Raw genomic sequence first — 8496 nt, forward strand, 5'->3', positions numbered from 1 at the left:
GGAATGACTTGCTGCCTGGCAAGTGAGGGGAAGTGGGGCTAAGCCTGTCCTCGGGACCCCGGGAGGCTCTGCAGAGCTCGGTGGTCCTGCCACATCCCAGCGACGGGCCTTGGGAATCGGGGAATGGAGATTCACCAGCAGTGACCTGGAGTGGAGCTGGAAATGGACCCCAGGAGGCCTGTGCCCCTTCCCAGCCCAGCTCTGGGAATGGAGTCCAGTGCCCCTCCTATCTCCATGCATTAAAGGAAACACCTGCTGCATTCGGAGCTGCCTCTTCGTTGCAGGGAGATTTATGGTGGGGAAGCGGGTTGGCAGAGAGGCACTGGGGTACGAGCATACGTGTGTGTGTGTGTGTGTGTGTGTGCAAGTGTGTGCACATGTGCACACTCCCATGGCCCAAATGCCCTGTGCACGGGTTGTACCAGGATCTGCGTGTGCCCATGCCCCATGCAACGGGCTGGTCAGTGCTTCCCTGTCACCCCTATGATGGGGCTTGGGGGAGGCAAGGGATGGCTCTTGTCTGTCTGCACAAGAGGTGGGAAGGGAGGCTCCAGTGGACCTTAATGCCCAGACCCTTGCCAGGCTCTGCGTTAACTGGGCACTCACTGCACATGCAATGCTCATTCCCCTACAACCAGGGATGCTGCGGTGCCTCCAGTGTATTGTGCTTCTGCATCTCCCCACCACTCCCCTCCACACTCCCCTGGACTGAGCCCTGGGACTCTGATAGCACCCACTGTGGAGCTGGAGTCCAGGCCAGGGCCCCTGCCCCAAGCCCTAGCACCATGCCAGCTCATGGAGGGGGCACTGACTGAGCCCCTGGGGGTGGCAGAGGGGCTTTGGGGAGGAAACCTGGGGAGGGCTGGGATAGGGGCCAGGGGGAAAGAAAGGGCTGGGGGAGGGGTCACAGGGTTGGAAAGGAGGAGGTGTCCCTCCTGTGCCCACAAGTTGGGCCCCTCCAACTCCCCTATGTGCCCAGCGCTTGGATTGTACTGCAGGGCTGGGCAGTGGGTACCAAGGCCTTGGACCACCCAGCCACATGTCACAGACCAGGTTACAGGTAGGGTGGAGTGGGGGGGCTAGGGACAGGCCAGCCCTCTGCCCCCTCTCCCGCCGGGAACCTGCCCCTGCCCTGCACTGCAGCAGTCCTGTCTACCATGCAATGAGTTTGGCCAGTCTCAGCCCAGCAGGGCAGATGGAGACCTAAGTTGCGGGCAGGGGCACCGACTGCCAGGAGCCCCCATACACGTCACTGGGAGATCCTGAGAAGAGCCCTACAGCCCAGAGCAGGTGGGAACGGAGAGGACCACGCTCAGTGGCAGGAGGATGAAGCAGAGCTCCATTGCCGGGCTGGAAAGCTGGAGCAAGATCCTTGGGGGACTGCTATGACAGACAGAGGAGTCCTGGGTGCCCAAGCAGGGAGTAAGGGCACAGCTGAGTCTGTGGTCCCCTGGTCTCAGCGCAGGGTGGATGGGTCTGGCTCTCCCAGGCTCCTGGGTGTTGCTGGTTGCCACATCCCAGGAAGCAATTTCCCCACCTCCTGGTGCTGCCAGTGTTGGAGATTTTCACCTTTCTCAGCAGTGTTGGGTGTTGGCTGCAGCCCAGGGACTTGGACTGGGTGGTGTTGATTTTCCGGCTAGGACTAAACCCAGAGGTGTTGGTTAGAGGGATCAGGAAGGGACCCAGTCACGTGGAATTGGACTGGAGGTGTTCCTCTGCAGCGGGGGCACGGTACTCTGCTTGGGGTCTCCTGAATGTATTTAATAATGATGTCCTGTCCTTTCTTGGGGTGGTTCAGCCCAGGAGTCTGCAGCGTAGGCCCTGTGGGCCACATCCAGCCCACAAAGAGCTTCAATCTGGCCTGCGACAGTCTGATTCAGTTGGCAATGGAGGCAATTTAAAGGGGCTGCGTTCAAGCAGTCACCTAAAGCCTCCTGCTCTGGGCCCTTGCTGTGGTGTGCACAGAGCAATAAAACGTGACTCCATTTAGACTTCAGGACAGGCAGGACTTGCCCTGGATGAATCCATGCTGGCTGGATTTGATCCCCTTGTCTCTTCCAGGTGCTTACAGACAAGAGTCAGCTCCAGCTCCCTCTTGGGAGGCAGAAATGACTTCAAATCCTGCTGGAGTGGCAGAGGCAGGATTCCCCCCATGGTAGGAGATCACAGGAGTCTCCAAGGGCCAGGCAGCCCCTCCTCTCTGAATGACTGGCAGGTGCCTGGAGCAGAGGTATCTCTCTGTCCTGCTCCTGACAGCAAAAGCAAAAGCCTGACTGAGCTCAGCATCCAAGCTGCTGCCCAGTGGCTCTGGGAGCAGGTCTAAGGTCCCCCTGTGCCCACTTCAGCACAGCTTAGCTGCTCCCCAAGACCTTCAGGCAGTTCTTGGACCCAGAGTATTGCTGTCCCTGGAGGGGTCCTCCTCCTTCTGCCCATCTCCCCCAGTCATGGTCCCTCAGACTGTCTTCTATTCCTCGCTCTTTCCTTTCTCTTTGGTGCTTACAGCGCGGGGCAGGAAGGCGTCAGACTCCTATTCTGGACGAGGGGGCTTACAGCCTGGGTCTCTTGCTTCTCCGATGAGTGCCCAAAGCCACTGGGCTGAAACAGGGCAGGGCCTCCTGTCGTGGCTTCGGCTGGCTGTGACATATTGCCCTGGGATGCCCAGCCAGAGTTGTCTGGATGTGGTGGTCCCCCTTGCTGGGTGACGGGGCTGTGGGGCAGGGCCTGCCAGGGGGTCTGTGCCTCTACCTGCAGGGAGGTGCAGGTGCGGGGGTGCCTCTGAGCAGCAGCAGGAGCTGATCAGGCAGACCCCTCACCCTTGTCACTCAACAAGGGGTGGAGGGCAGCTCTGCTTGCTGTGCCCCCTTTCACTGGCACTGGGGTTGTTCGGGACACCTGTGCGGGTGTCAGAAACATTAAAGGGAGAACCAGGCAGTGCTGTGTGGGGCTGGGGCTGTAGTTGTGCCTGGGACTTTCAAGGGCTACTGAGCACCCTGGGGGAAGGGGAGCACTGGTTCCCTACCTGGGCAGTCCCTGCCAGCATCCTCCTTGTCCTGGTTGCTGCTGGTGGAGGTGGGGACAAGAGCTGCCTGCAAGCCTCCCTGACAGCTCATTTCGGGGTGCGAAGCCAGGGAGCCAGCTGCTCCCCCTGTTTCCTTCCTCTGGGCTGGATGAAGTTGTTACTGTTTAAACTATAACCACTCTGTCTGAAACCAGCCATTTTTGTGGCAGATCAGCCGGACAAATTCATTTAACCCTAGCAGGTTATGTGTCGTGGCACCCCCCATACCCTCCTCCCCTGCGTATACCCCACAACCCATGTGATGACTGCAGTGACCAAATGCTACGGAGGAAGGCAAAACCCCCTGCAGTCCATACCAATCTGGCCATGGGGCCAAATTCCTTCCCAACCCCAACTATAGTGATTGGTCTGACCATGAGCAGAGGGGAAAGACCCTTTGGCCAGGAACCTCTAGCTTTGGTCCCAGCAGGAGCATTGGCACAGCACAGTCAAAATCCCCAGCCTTGGCTGTAGCCAACACGCAACGCCCTGAGGAAGACTTAAAAACACCCTGACACGTGGATCAGAAAAGGGAGGGGGAGCAACCAGCAAAGCCCAGAAGCCTTGGAAATCCCCAGAGTAGGACAATGTAAAGTGCTCGTCCACCTCCAGCGAACAGCAGTCTCCCCTACCTTTAACAATCAGCTCATGCTAACTAGCGAGGAGCATCCTGATGACTCTGAAACTCATGCTAAGCTGGGGCCTGCTTACAAAAGTTAAAATACAAAATACTGATGCTAACTGCATAGTGTAAGAGGATGCGAGTTCACGGCTAGGCCATCTCAGAAGAAATAATGAAGTATCCCTTCCAGCTTATCTTACTATATCCATGACGATTTCAAGCAGGTTCCTAGATGTAACCATGTGAAATGTTTATCCTTGTTTAATTAGTATGGTAAATATTTCTCTTGCAATTAACTCATGTTATGTACTGGAAGAGTCATTCTCCATATGTGATAGAGGTCTCCTCCTGATTGATTTCTGTTCTGTCTAGTGGTTCCCTTGGTTTCCCAAGGATGCTCCCAAAAACCTTGTGTTTTTCTGGGTTGTTAATCAGTTCCTTGATATGTTCTAAACTTAGAAATGGATAACCTCGTGTCACCGGAGAAGGTCATTCATTCAAATTGGAACTTTCTGATAACCAATAATGAGCAGTTTGATTACAGGATTTTCCGGTCAAATACTGCTTGAGACTCTCTCTTGATTTACACAGCTTCAAGAATGCTTTGAAGATGCTGAACTAAGGGTATAAAAAAGAAGTGGAACAGCTAACAGGATGTACTTCAAGACTGAAAGATCTCTCTGACAAGAACTGCTGCTGCGCCCCAGCCATCTCGAGAAGCCGGAAGAAACAGCTTCTCTCTCTTGTCGCCTGTTTGGTGGGAAATCATCACTGTATAGCTAATTAGTGGACTTTGCTTTGCACTCATTTGACTTTGAATACTTGCAGTAAATAAAGCCTCTCTAGTCACTCGTCGAATGAGGTGTCGTGTCAATCCCTTAGGCTAGTGCAGAATCCTAGGTTTTTTATTTGCTGACACATCCCCTATTGTTTCATTATCCAACTAAATTCCTCTAAGAGGGGACGTTCACTGCCACGACTGGAAGATGTGATTTTTTGCGACGTCAACCATTTGCTCTGTTTTAGAGCCCTGTTCCATTAATGGCTAAGAGCAAATGGCTGTAAACTACATCTCTGAAATTAAAAAAGCAACTACTTCTATCAGTGTATTCCAGTTCCAGCATGTTCTCCTTCCCTGGGCACGAATATGACCAACAAAGCTCTCAGGGGGTGCATCTATATGAGAGATTTACTGTGCAGTAGACTAACTTGCTGCACAGTAAAGCGTTACTATCTACACATGTGCGGCAATTATGCCAGTGTAGCCTAACATACTGTGCTGTTGGATAGTCCTGTCAGATACAAGTATTATCTGATGGCAGGGTAAATTACTGCACTTAGATGCACATGTAGATGGTGGTGTCCAGATCAATTTACTCCAGTTCAAACTGCACTGGAGTTTAAATAATCACATTAATTGCACTTGTAGACATGTCCAGGGAGTATCAATAGGCTTTTTTTTCTCTGTTTAACTTGAAGCACCACCTAAAACATCATGTCCAATAAATCAAATTGCTACTGCTGCTGTTTAAATATGTGCTTTATGTCTACAATGTGTGGCTTACCAAGTCTGACTGCTAATGCAAAAGGATGAAGGTTTATTTCCAGACTAATCTTTGACACATTAAAAGGTAAACTAGGATCTGTTCTATTCCAAAATGCTGTGAATTGCCACATATACAAAAATCTGTGGATTATGTCTGGCAGAAAAACAGACTCATCACAAAACTAAGTTATTCTGGATGGTACCCAGGTGTGGTGGCCAAAACCAGAGGGGTTGCTATATATGCTCTTGGAGACATTCAGGCCATTGTTTAGCAGTTAAGATTAGCTAATGCAAAGCTTGCAAGTTTGCAACCTGCAAGTGGAATTTGTCTGTCACAATTTAACCACAGTGTTGAATCTAACTGTTTGCACTGATCGCGGGCCCCAAAAATGAGCAAACTACAAGATTAGCTGATCTAACAGGTTTTTTAAAGGTCAGTCGTAACAAGATCTGACCACCTAATATAATTAGCACATTCCTAGGAATCCAAGGAATAAAAAACTAAGGGGTTGAGCTTGGGCAGGTAATGCTAATTTAAAGCTTCAAAGTAATGTGGTGTAATTTGCTTATTGGGTGAACCTGAGTTTGGGTGGTAAATTTTCATGATAATTTCTAACACCTTTTGATCCCATAGGGTAACAGCTATAGGGCAAGATTGTGAGTGGTTTTAAAGCCAACAGATTAGAATAAGATAAGGCATAAAGGAACATGCATGTCAAGTGACCAGTTAGAAGGACGGGACAGAAGGACCATCTCTGTACCAAGTCTGGACCCCAGGCTCCCAGTGTGAGTGAGGACTGGATCCTGATCAAGGGAGCTTCCCGGTGACCCCTTAGACAGCATTGATTGGGGACGCCTGACTTCGCTGGAACAACTTGGTGCGCACCTGGCATAGAGGGACTGCCGATAAGTTGCCAACCCCACGTGGGAACTCTTTGTCATTCTGCCTATCTGTTATCATCATTCACTATTTGCTTTTTATTACTGTACTATCTGTTTGTTGCATTAACCTTTCTGTTAACTGTTGTATGCTAAGCTATAAGTAAATTTCCCTGTACTTCCCTCCCGACTCGCCTCCTTGATCCCAAACCCAGAAGCCTAACGGCTGATACTCTCATAGCGCCTAGCCGGCCTGAGACACCCAAGGTCAGCAATACTGAAGCATGGAACGAAATGAGATGAGCAGAACACGTAAGGACTGTGGCAGTTTCACTCGCATCTCAGCAGTCAGTGGTCTCTCTTGAACTCCTGCACTGAACTGCCTCTGAAAAATCTCTTTTCTGACTGGCTCAGGGAACTAGACCTCTAAACTTGCTCCTGCTCTGGAACATGAAGCATAGGAGAGATCTCAAGTTAGTTCTGACTCAGGCTGCAGTCCTGCAAGGATTTATACAGTCTTAATGTAATGCACCGTGAGTAGTGCTACTACTCACAGCAAAGATGAACTTGAACATCATTGAAGATTGGGGGCAAAGCCCTTCAGAACGACTGTGGTGGTTCGGAGACCTTGTTAGACTTGTGGACCCCCCCATTAAACTCAAGACACCCTCTAAACATGCCTGATTTCAGTCGTCATGCTTTTTTTTTTACTACAAAAACATCAGACAGCCATTCTTCTGTTGGAGAGAACTCAGAATGCCCACAACAGGGCTGAATATTTTTAACACTATGGAGTCCTATTGGAAACCTCTGCGCTTAACTTGGGAAGCATATTTGCACACCTAACAGTGCTAACATTGCGTGGCATCCTGTGGCACCCTTGAAAAGATCTCAAGGCACCCCGGATGCCACAGCACCCTAGTCGAGAATCACTGCTGTAAGGCCATAAGCTGAGTGGCTTGAATTGAGATTCGTTGCCCACGAGCATTGAACCTTATCACCCTGTGTGTCAGAGTACAGCTCAATGAATATTCACCTCAAGGGAAATGGAAATGGGCATGAGCAAGGAGTCTTAGGTGATCCTTTGCAAACCAATGGGGGCAGGAAGCCCATCCCAATGATGGAGGAGTGGAGGGTAAAGGGGAAGTGGGATCTGTCTCTCAACACAAGTCGTTATCTGGGATGAGTCATTAGCAGGATGCTGTCCCTTATCTGTCCCTTATCTTGAATGATTTGTGTATCCACAATATACCGAGGATATTCCAAACTTTCTAGGTGACATGATTGCACCCCATGCAGCTCACAGGCTAATAGAAACTTTCCTTTGAATTCAAAGCAGCAGAAGACTGAAATGCTCCTCAGACAACAAGCGTCTCCAGCTTTCTGGAATGTCAGAGCACTTGCACACGTGACGGGGGTTTATTTCTCAGAGCTTCAGTCTATGCCCCCTAAATTGAAATGACGGGTTTTAATTTTTCCGTCACTGTGTACACGCGATCACTCGGAAATCTCATAAAATGCTCAGCGCGCTGTTCACCATAAATTACTGCAGGAGGTGTCACATAACAATCTACCCCGCTGATCTTTTCTTGCTAAATTGCAGCAGGGGGTACCAAGAGCTCACAGCATGGGATATGTACAGATCACACTGAAAGTGGTGCTGTTTCATTCATTTAGATAACTTGTCATTTCATTACTTTTATTATTTTTTTAGAAATATTTTTACACATTTTTCCACCAATATTTTAAAACATTTTTATTCTTCTATTTTGATTCTTTTCTTTCCTATCTTGATTCTTATCTTTATTTTTATTCTCACCTTACTTTTCATTTCACTATGTCACCAAGTAAAATTTATTTTGTGTGTAAATCTGGTTTTTTAAAATTTCACTTTAACAGGGCCGGACAGCCATCAGGAGCAAGACAAGGGTGTGAGGGGTCCAAGTTGAGGCAGCCCCAGTGTGCAGCAGCCACCCACACAGAAGTGCCAGGTTGTGCTCGGGACGGTCAGCGGGGGGGAGGGTGTCCCTGCTGCTGCCCCTCACTCCTAACCTGCAGCCCCTGGCCTCACTGGTGCCTCTCACTCCTGGACTATTCTGGTGATCCTCAGTCTCAACCTGAAGTCCCCCCATCTCTGCTGCTGATCCTCAGTCCTGACCCCCAGACCCTGGGCCCTGCCAGTGCCCTGCACTCCCAACCCACATCACCCGACCCACCCAGGACATGCTGGTTCCCCTCACTCCTGACCCACAGCCCCCTAGCACTTCCAGTACCCCTTACCCCCAACCCACAGCCCTCTGCCCACCCAGTGTCCCTCACCCCCAACCACAGCCCTGTGTCCCTCACTCCCAAAGTGTAGCCCCCTGCTCCCCCCAGTCCTGCTGACGGGCG

General features: G+C 50.6%; 1 pseudogene; it reads left to right on the forward strand.

The window, feature by feature from the left end:
- LOC102375392 overlaps positions 1-2577 on the forward strand; it is a 3573-nt pseudogene extending 996 nt beyond the window's left edge.
- Positions 2578-8496: the final 5919 nt, after the last annotated feature.

The sequence above is a fragment of the Alligator sinensis genome, unplaced genomic scaffold (assembly GCF_000455745.1).
Source record: "Alligator sinensis unplaced genomic scaffold, ASM45574v1 scaffold551_1, whole genome shotgun sequence".
NCBI classification, from domain to species: domain Eukaryota; kingdom Metazoa; phylum Chordata; order Crocodylia; family Alligatoridae; genus Alligator; species Alligator sinensis.